Consider the following 9510-nt stretch of genomic DNA (forward strand, 5'->3'; position numbering starts at 1 on the left):
TCTGACCCTTAGACTTAAGGAATAACTGTACCAGGATCCTCAGATTTAACACAGAGAAGTCCTCAGAATTTTACACAGATACCCTCGGTCAAAAGAAAAGGACACAACCGAGCCCTCGGGCGAGGCGGACAGCACTCGGGCGAGGCAGTGGACGATTCAGGGTCGGGAAGAGCTGGAAAGGGGTCGGCAGCTCACCTCTAGTCCTACTGACAAGGTCTCGGGGTCGGGAAGAAACAAGCCGAGGTGGAACAATGGAAGGCGGTATGCTTCAGGCGGCGGCGATCCGGCGAGACAAGGGCCTCGGAGGCTCCTTGTGCGGGTCGGCGAGCTCTTCGATTGGGTCGGCGAGCTCCAGGTGACCAAGGCGAAGCTGACGGTGAAGGAGTCGCTACGCGGGGCTGGCCGTAGTGGCAGCTCCAAGTGCGGCGGTGAGGTTCGGCAGTGCTCCGACGGCGGTGGTGTTTCTCGTGGACAACAAGCAAGCTCTAGAGCTGCGCGAGAGGATAGCAGAGTGGCTGGTGGGGTCGGCAAGGTGCGGGGTCGGACGGAAGGGGGAGCTCCACGACGAGCTCAAGCAGCGGCGCTTGAGCACGAAGCAGAGGAGTGTACGGCGGCGAGTGCGGTGGAGAAGAACAGAGCAGGTAGTGCGGTGATGGCGGTGGTGGCGAAGGGAACTCCGGTAAGAGGCTTCAGTACCTTTTTATAGATACGTGGAAGTGTTCGGAGGAAGGAAGCGAGCTCAAGCGGGTGAGAGGGTAAGATCGAGGGAGAAGGAAGTGCTCTGTCGCAACGGCGATTGGTCGGCACCTCCATTGGCGAGCTCGGACGCAATCTTGCCCTGGTTGGGCAGCAAGGATTTGGGAGCTGGGGCAAAGTGGGTTTGCTGGGCACACGAATCTGCTAGGTCTGCGCGCGTGTGTGGTCGCGGCCATTAATGGCGGCGGCACCATTAGCGAACAAGAGGGAGGGAAGGGCACTACAGGCGAGGGCGCTGCAGGCGAGGTGACAGGGCGAGCGGTGTGACGCGAGCATGCGCGGGACTAGTGGCTCTGCCGGAGCACGCTACTGGCGAGGCGGAGGAAGGCTATCACTGCCTACGCGGCGGTTGGCGAAGACGGCAGCGTAGCAGGGCACGCGCACGGGCAGCGCGACCGGGGTGTGACGGGAGGGCCGGAAGGCGTTGCGGCGCACGGTCGAGGATCCGGGTGGGGCGGATGCGCGCGGGAGGCGAGGCGGTACCGGTGCGGCAGCTGCCGATATTCGGTCGTAGAGTGGCCGGGGCGACGGCGGAGCTGCAGGCAGTGCGCCTGGCGCGGTCGGCGAGGCCTCGGGTGGGACGAGACGGGACAGAACGGAGGACCGCGGGTTGTTGTCGCGCGCGACTAGGGAGCGAGGCGCGTCAACCCATCTTGTCATGACCAGCGACTGGGCAAGGCGACGCTCACCAGCGAGGTCACGCCACGTGGCGGCGGCGCTCTGGAGCGCGGCGCACGCGCGCTCTGGCGCTGTCTGGCCGACGGATCCGCGAGATCCTTTGCCGAGCCCATCTTCAAGCCTCTTGATCTCCCGATTTTCAAACTGCGCCATGTTGACTCCCTTTACAAGAGTTGTAGTACACAGACCAAGGTCCAACTTTTGTAATTTGACTGAGTTAAAAAACATGGTGGATTTGGAGATTCAAAGCTCCAAAGTTTGGAGGAACACCGATTTCCGAGACTTAGAGAAAAACAACGGTTTGGCTGGTTTTCAGGGTTCGGGGCTGACTTGAGCTGCAGATTTGGGAAGCTTCGGAGGTGAATTGGACCAAGGTCCAATTAACAAAGTTGTTGTAGGAACTTAGTTCTCCAACTTTTAAGAAGGTATTTTCTGATGTTCTACTCAACTTTCAAAAGATAAACCCTCCCTAAGGCGCTAGGTCGGGCTGATTTCCAGACTTAGCCGGAATTGCTGAAGGAAGCTGAGTTGACCAAACTAAGGGACTTTGACCTGGATTTGAAGGCTTTCGGGGCAGATTTCAAACTTGCTCCTTAAAGCAAAGTTGTTAAGGTTTCAAAGCTCTAAAACTTTGGTATAGGGCTCAGCTCAAGTTGACATTGGAAACCTCGAAATAGAGAGCCCCAAAGCTTGGACTTTGCCTGAAAGTTGCCAAAGCTCTTCTTTAAGCACAAAGGACTTGTTCTTACGATTAAAACACCGCTTAAGCACCCAGGTTGTTACACCTGCACCTTTGTCTTCACAATATCCTCAATGTTTGATCTTCAACAAACACAACATCACGGCTTCTCACAATCTTCTTTGCAATTGGATCTAATAGTTTATAGCCAAACTCATCCAATCCATAGCCAAGGAAGATACACTGCCATGTCTTAGCATCAAGTTTCAACCTTTCATCTTGAGGAATATGAACAAAGTTCTTGTACTAGGTATTCGTTAGATATGTTTGTGGTGCTATCTGATTGTTGGAAACCTACAGGCTTTGCAGATGTAGTTGAAGTGAAGAAGAAGTGGATAGGTAATCACACGCATGATGAGTTGATAAAGTTGCCTAAGGGTAAGAAGAAGGCTCTGAGGAGCAAGTGGGTCAAGAAGGTTAATCACGAAAAGCTTGATGTGTGTTGCCATGGTGATGGCAGTGGTGCTGTGAATTGAGTTTTTTGCAGGCTGTGATACCACTGTGTTGGGAATAACAAGCAACACTAATGCACAATTACTCCCTCATCTTGTGATTGAACTTGAGGACAATTGCAACCAGCAACTTGCAGCGGAATAATCAACACACAATGCACAAGTGATAAAATGATTTACGTGGAAAACCTCGTCCAATCAAGAGGAGTAAAAACCACGGGGCAACTAGCCCACTCCCAACCTCTTCCACAAGGAGTCTTCTCTAGAACCTATCGAGGGGTATCTTGAGATAGTAGATTGGTTGGTGGGGAATCGTCGGACCTGGAACTTGAAGGTAAAAGCGAGGACACAAGACATAGGTTTATACAGGTTCGGGCCGCCAGAGTAGCATAATACCCTTCGTCCTGTTTGAGATGTTGTATATTGCGTCCTACTCTTAGTGTTGTTTGGTATTGAGAATTTAGTCCTCTGTTCTAGTTCTATGAGGTCTTGACCTACCGATATAGGGACCCTGCCCTCCTTTATATACTTTAGGGGGTTGGATTACTAGTCGGTTACAAGGAGAAGTTCTAGTAGGATTACATGGAAATTATAGTAGGAGTCCACCTTCTTCATTCCTTGCGGGTACTGGGGATCTATCCCCGACACATCTAGAGGTACATCTCAGCAGTACCAATACCAACAAGGCAATTGTAACTAGCAACAACACCAAAATGAGATTACAGCAAGAGATATCACTTTCAGCTTTGCTGAAAAACTGCTATGTCACCTTCATAGTTCTGCTCACACCAAGCAAACCAAAAATTCAAATACCCTCAAAATTGGTATAACTGAAGTTCAACAAGTCTCCCATGAGCTGACAAAGTTTTAGCCAAATCAGACCCTGTTTGACACCTCAAATTATTATTTCTACCAAAACCGCACACTACTAAATCTGTTGCTAACAAAACTGACGAACTCCCTCTCAAATCTGATGCTCCACTAACCAAATCCTCAAACCGACCATACAGATAAGAGATATACAAGTGTGGAACAAGCTCATAAAATTTGGCACCAATCCAACTCCGTTTGCACTTCCAATTACAAGCTTGACCAATGGTTACTCAGGACGCATCAATCTAGACAAGCTTTTTCTCCTCTCTTCTCTAGTCTCTCCTTCGTTGTTCTATGGGCTGAACGTGGCTGCTGCTCTCTTGGCTCTCCAGCACCTCTCTCACACACGTGAGTAAGGTATATAAGAGGCTAGGGTTTCCTCTTAAACCCATGCCCACTGTCCATCAAGGTGGCAATCAACGGCTCACACACTGCAGGCTGAATTGGACTTTGAGCTTACTGTTTCTTCATGTGGAGGGACATTTAGCCTAAGAAACAAAATACTCGAAAGTGAGTTTGACTTTGAATTCGGGCAACTTTTGGCCAATTGGCCGGTAAGCATCTAATTGGGCAAATACCTGCGCGTGGGTAACGAGCGACGAGCCTCACTTTGCTTGCGCGCAGTAGGACCCAATTCAGCATGTAACGTTTGCTTTCAAAGCTATCCTTTTCACGTTTCAGAGAGAGGTTGGTTTCTGCGAAGGCTCTCAAGCTGGAACCTAGAAATTGGACATCGTATGAAGCAAGGCCACATTGATCTAATGAGCAAATAATTATGAGTTTAGTGGGGCAGGTTAAGATGCTAGTTTAGAGACTCAAATCGCCTTTTGGGGTTCAGTTTGAGTTGGGTAATTGTTTTGTCTTGTACGACTGCCAATGACCTTGCCAAAATGCAAGGTTACCTGATCCTGAAAATATAGTCGAGAAAATTGTGTAAAACGTCTTATTATCTGTTTGTTAATTCAAATTCTAATCGAGTTCAGAAGGTCAGGGTAAAATTTCAAATTCCCCATCAATTTCAAGTTGATATAGTTAAATTTTGAGTTGAAACCTCGTGAAGAGAACTCGCACTCTACTTCTCTTCTTAAATGACAATGCAGTGCTCTGCAAGCTTTTCAAAAGAAAAAAAACACCGTGAAGAAAGCCAAGCGTCCGCACAGCTCCTTGTGAGCTGCATGGTTGATGCTACGAGGTCCAAGCAGAGTTTCCAACCACTAATTAATGTAGCAGTTCTTTAGCATATAAACCCACATGTATTATTGTATTACGAAAATGTTTGAGCTGTTTATTTCAAACACAAAGTCAAACTTTCCATATGAACCCATAGTTTTCAGCATACAGAATGCTGCCAACACGCTGCTCTGCCCTCGTGCATATCTGTGTCTGCATGCGTGACAGATCAAATATGCGGCTGCTGGGCAGTCTTTTTCGACGTGATGGCACTCGGTTATACTAGCATTCTTGCAAGTAAAAAGTTCGTTCCTATATACAAGAATTTTTGCTACACACGAGGCCACTCAACAAACATGCATCTATAAAAGTGTGCTGGGATTAATTTGGGGATAAATTAAACGTTCTAACCACCTTCTGTTCTTGATTTGTTTATGTTGCACTGACCCCCGGAGTTTGTTTAATACTAAAAGGCCTACCTTAATCGTCGCAAAAAAAACCTATCTTAATCCACTGAGATTATGCTGGACTGGTTGGTCACTTGACTAAATGTGTATTAGCAAACGCCTTGCAATGAGACAATGCCAAACAAAAAGGTTCAGTTTGTTGGATCATCTTGTACTTGGTACATAAAAAAATGACAATAATATCGGTACTAAAATTGGCTAAACAAAATATAAGTTGTGGTTACAACAGAAAGACTACTCTCCCCATGTTTATATGTGTAGCTGCGTAGGATCCACTCGTAACAGTTCATATATATTACTAGTTAATAGGCTCCTGCTTTCTGTGCTTATAGTTGTAGTTGCATAGTGTAATATTCAGCCTAGAGGTTTTAAAATTTGTGGAACAGATGCAATTTATGTTTATATATGCAGTGTACAATTAACTATCAAGGAAACTAATTTAGTTTTATATCTTAAAGTAATTAGTTAACATGTTTTCTTAAACTAAAAGTTTATTTTTTAGGGACGGGCTAGTTTTAGTACTATGCAATACTACATATTTTGGAATTGCCATGCTGCTATGCATTTTCATCCATCCGTTTCCATACATCGCATTCTATAGGATTCCCAGTTTTATAGTCAACAAATAAAGTTAAACTAAATATTCTATGTTTCTTCATGAAAAGGATGATAAGATCTAAATTCTAAAAGATAATAGCACGTTCTTTTCTAGCTTCTCCTTTGTGTGTAACTCTTATATAATTAAACTATGATTATAATCATACAATGTCTCCTTTCTCATTGATCATTGATATATGTGGGCTTCTCATTTCAACCAAAGCCTTTTTTTTCTCTCGCTAACTTTTACAACATATTTGCTACCAACCTTTAAACTTTTTATCAACTACCATGAAAAAAGTTCCAAAAACCTGGTTAGGTAGGACTAGCAGTAAGAACTAAAGAGCTTGTGAGGGATAAAAGTCTATGTGTGACCGAGCTTTAAGGAGAGTCATTGTAAATTCTTTTTTGATGCCCCATGCTGTTTGAGCTCACAATAAATTAGGTACTCCGTGTGAAATTGGCTTAATTCGGCGCAATAGGTAGGAGTATTTCTTAAGAGTTAACTAACTTTAGGTTAAATTTTCTATAGGAGCACAGGATCCGATGCGTGGAAACTCATCAAACCGTCCAACCGTATGTAATAACGCAAGTAAGGTGCTGAAAGTGTCAAAGAAGGATCGGAGATCATAAAAATAGAAGCACATGGTCTTTGAAAATTGTAAATCTGTGTGTATGATGAGCTATGAAGCAAGATTAAGCAGCCAGCTGATCCAGCCTGTGGGTTTTCTTTCGCCGTGGTCAGTTGGTGAGACCGACTGGGGCAATCAACAGCAGTAGTAGTATTTAACTGTGTGAGAATGGAATCATATGGCAACCAATTTTCCATGTTTTTATCTTGTACATGAGGAGAAAGTGCAGCCACCATCTAATTGTCAAACTTCAAAGATAAGTATACACCGTTTCTTTTAACCGAAAGAGACACAGGGGTACCTGCCCTTGGTCAAGAATTAAACACACGAATCACAGCTCAAACAATGATTCAATCGTAAATCTTCCTTAGCAAGATCTTTGTTGATGCTAGATTTATGGTATCAATAATTCACAGATATTTCAAGAAAAATACATAAACTGAACAGACACCCCATGACAGCCTAGAGCTCAAACTGCCTTCGACTCTCGTTCCGTGCCATCATTTTAGCCTGTTATATTAACTAGTCCATTAACCCGTGCTCTGCACATACTAATAGTTCTAAGAGCTATTGTATTAGAAAGTTGTTTAACAATTACATCGCTAGCTAATAATCAAAATTTTAATTGAGACATTTAGAATCATATATTTATTTTTTAGATATTTATGTATAATGAACATTAAGATAATTATATTAAGATTTAGGTGTTTGTTTAGGTTATTTTAATAACAACATACGTGGGTAATTTAGATATAAATTTAGAATGGTATTTTTAGTTAATTTTTATAATAACATGCATGGGTAAAATTTTTAGGTGAAAATTATGGGGTTACTTTAAATTATTTTTATAACAGCAAAGCTGGATAATTAGATAGAAGTTTAGAAGTTTATTTATAATATTTTTATAATGATAATGGTAGGTAATTTTTTAAAATATAATACACCAATGATTATGATTATTAGAGTCTACATGATTGGTACACGGATGTTTATATTATCTTTTTTTTCCTAGCGTGCCTCGCTAATGCAGAGTCTCCAATTGAAAAAAATGAGGGTACATAGCTAACAATCAAAACTATTACTTGAACTCTCTCTCTCTCTCATTTGTTAAATATGTTAACACAATACTTATATAGATATATAATTATTATCTTCATACAATTGTGATACATTTTAGTTAGTAATTACTTTATAATATTTTCATCTACATTTATAATCTTTCTTTCTTTCACTTTGCATCGTGGATACGCACTTGAATTTGTTTAATAGACATTAAATTTGAGCTATATTTTTAACATGGAAATCTATATTCTCCTCACTTACTCTATATATTTATAAATGGATGCACATCAAGAATTTGTACCTTAATTATTGTTTTCTATACAAACAATATAAGAAATAAATAGTTTAAAATTATATATTGGTGTACATTGGGGTATATTTTTAGTGAAGATGATTTAGATTCAAATTTAGGATTATCACATGTTATTTTTAATAATGACATATGTACATAATTTAGACGCAAATTTAAGGGGTTACTTTAAATATTTTGTTAATGCTAGTGGTGGGCACTTTAAATTCAAATTTAGGGGTTATTTTAAATTATTATTTTATAATGGCATAAATGGGTAACTTAGATGAAGATGAGGGGGTTATTTTATTTTATATAATGGCAGAGGTGGGTAATTTTAATATAAATTTAGGGGGTTATTTTAGGCTATTTTCATAATGGTATAGGTGGGTAATTTTTTCGAAAACATACTAGATCCAATGGCTATGATGATTGCTTTTTTGAGAGAATTTCCAAGATTTCTCTCTTTTTCTAAAATGTCCACCTAGGATTCCTATGTGGTATGATGTGGAGGTTTCAAAAGAAGCCTCCAATTAGTAATAGTAAGATAAGATGGTTGTCAAAATTTCGATTCTTGTCATGTGGTTCTATAACCTTACAATCTAGTTCGAATAGCCTAATTCTATTATTGCAGACAAAGGATTTATGATTTTAGGACTGATAGTTACAATTCTACTATGATCTTACACGCATACATATGATCTAATGTGAAATCTGCCACTTTAGCAATTTTGCGCCCTACCCACCAGCAAGCCCGTGGCCGATGGGTGTTGTCTGTCACTACCACACCTCCCATCAGCCAGCGCCCACCTCGCTCTAAGCCGGCCCGATCTACATCTACTTATATTAAGCTCTTAATCCTAAACCTAGATTTTGCCATAAATTTGGTGGGCGCTCACTACTTAACTAGTAAAACTTGTAGAAAAAAGGCCTGATGTCATAAGTATTTCTAATAAAAATGGGGCTACTAATCAGATAGTCAAATTATATAACGAGTTTTAAAACAAAACAGAGGGTTTGTGCATAAAAGAAAATGTTTTTGGGGGGCGCACGTTACAAGAAACCAAAATGCGAAAAGAAAGTGGTCTTCCACATGGCCAGCATCCGCACGTTGGAGCTGCCAAAGCTTCCAAATCTGGCTGATTTGTATATTTGTCTCCCGGGGATGCACGCCACCGGTGAGATGAGATGAATGTGATGCCTCTGCTAGTCTGCTACCTGCCTGCATCGTCGACCCACTCATCACCACCGGAGTCAGTGAGGCATGGCAGTTTGATTATCTGCAGGGGCAGCTGCTAAACAAAGGCCAAGTGCAGCTAATGAAACGGCAAACAAACTGTCTGTCTAGCTGAACCCAGATCTGATAAGCTACGCGCGGGCCCACCAAATCCTTTAGAAAAGCCGTGACACGTCAGAGTCACCCATCCGTCAGAGCATCGTCCATGGTGAAAATGTAATTAAGCTGCTGCATGGAAATAAAACCATCAGCAATGCAGCTACAGCCACAGGTACGGTCCAGAGAATGAGACACAAGACTGTCTCACATTTCATGGCCTACAATAGTCTCCATCAGCGATCGCAGCTGGTGTTCCAGGTCAACCCTCCCCAGCTTAAAATAAGCATACTGTCACTGTCACTCACTCGCAGGCTCGCAGCTAGCTTGATAAACAAGCCGTTAACCAAACCCCAACCCGTATCAGAAGTATATCTAGTATACTTAAGTTAAGTACTCATATTAAAATCTAGCTTAAGCACTTGGTTACTCCTATCCCCCGATGCCTATTAGTATAGCCAA

The sequence above is a fragment of the Setaria viridis genome, chromosome 2, assembly GCF_005286985.2.
Source record: "Setaria viridis chromosome 2, Setaria_viridis_v4.0, whole genome shotgun sequence".
Taxonomy (NCBI): domain Eukaryota; kingdom Viridiplantae; phylum Streptophyta; class Magnoliopsida; order Poales; family Poaceae; genus Setaria; species Setaria viridis.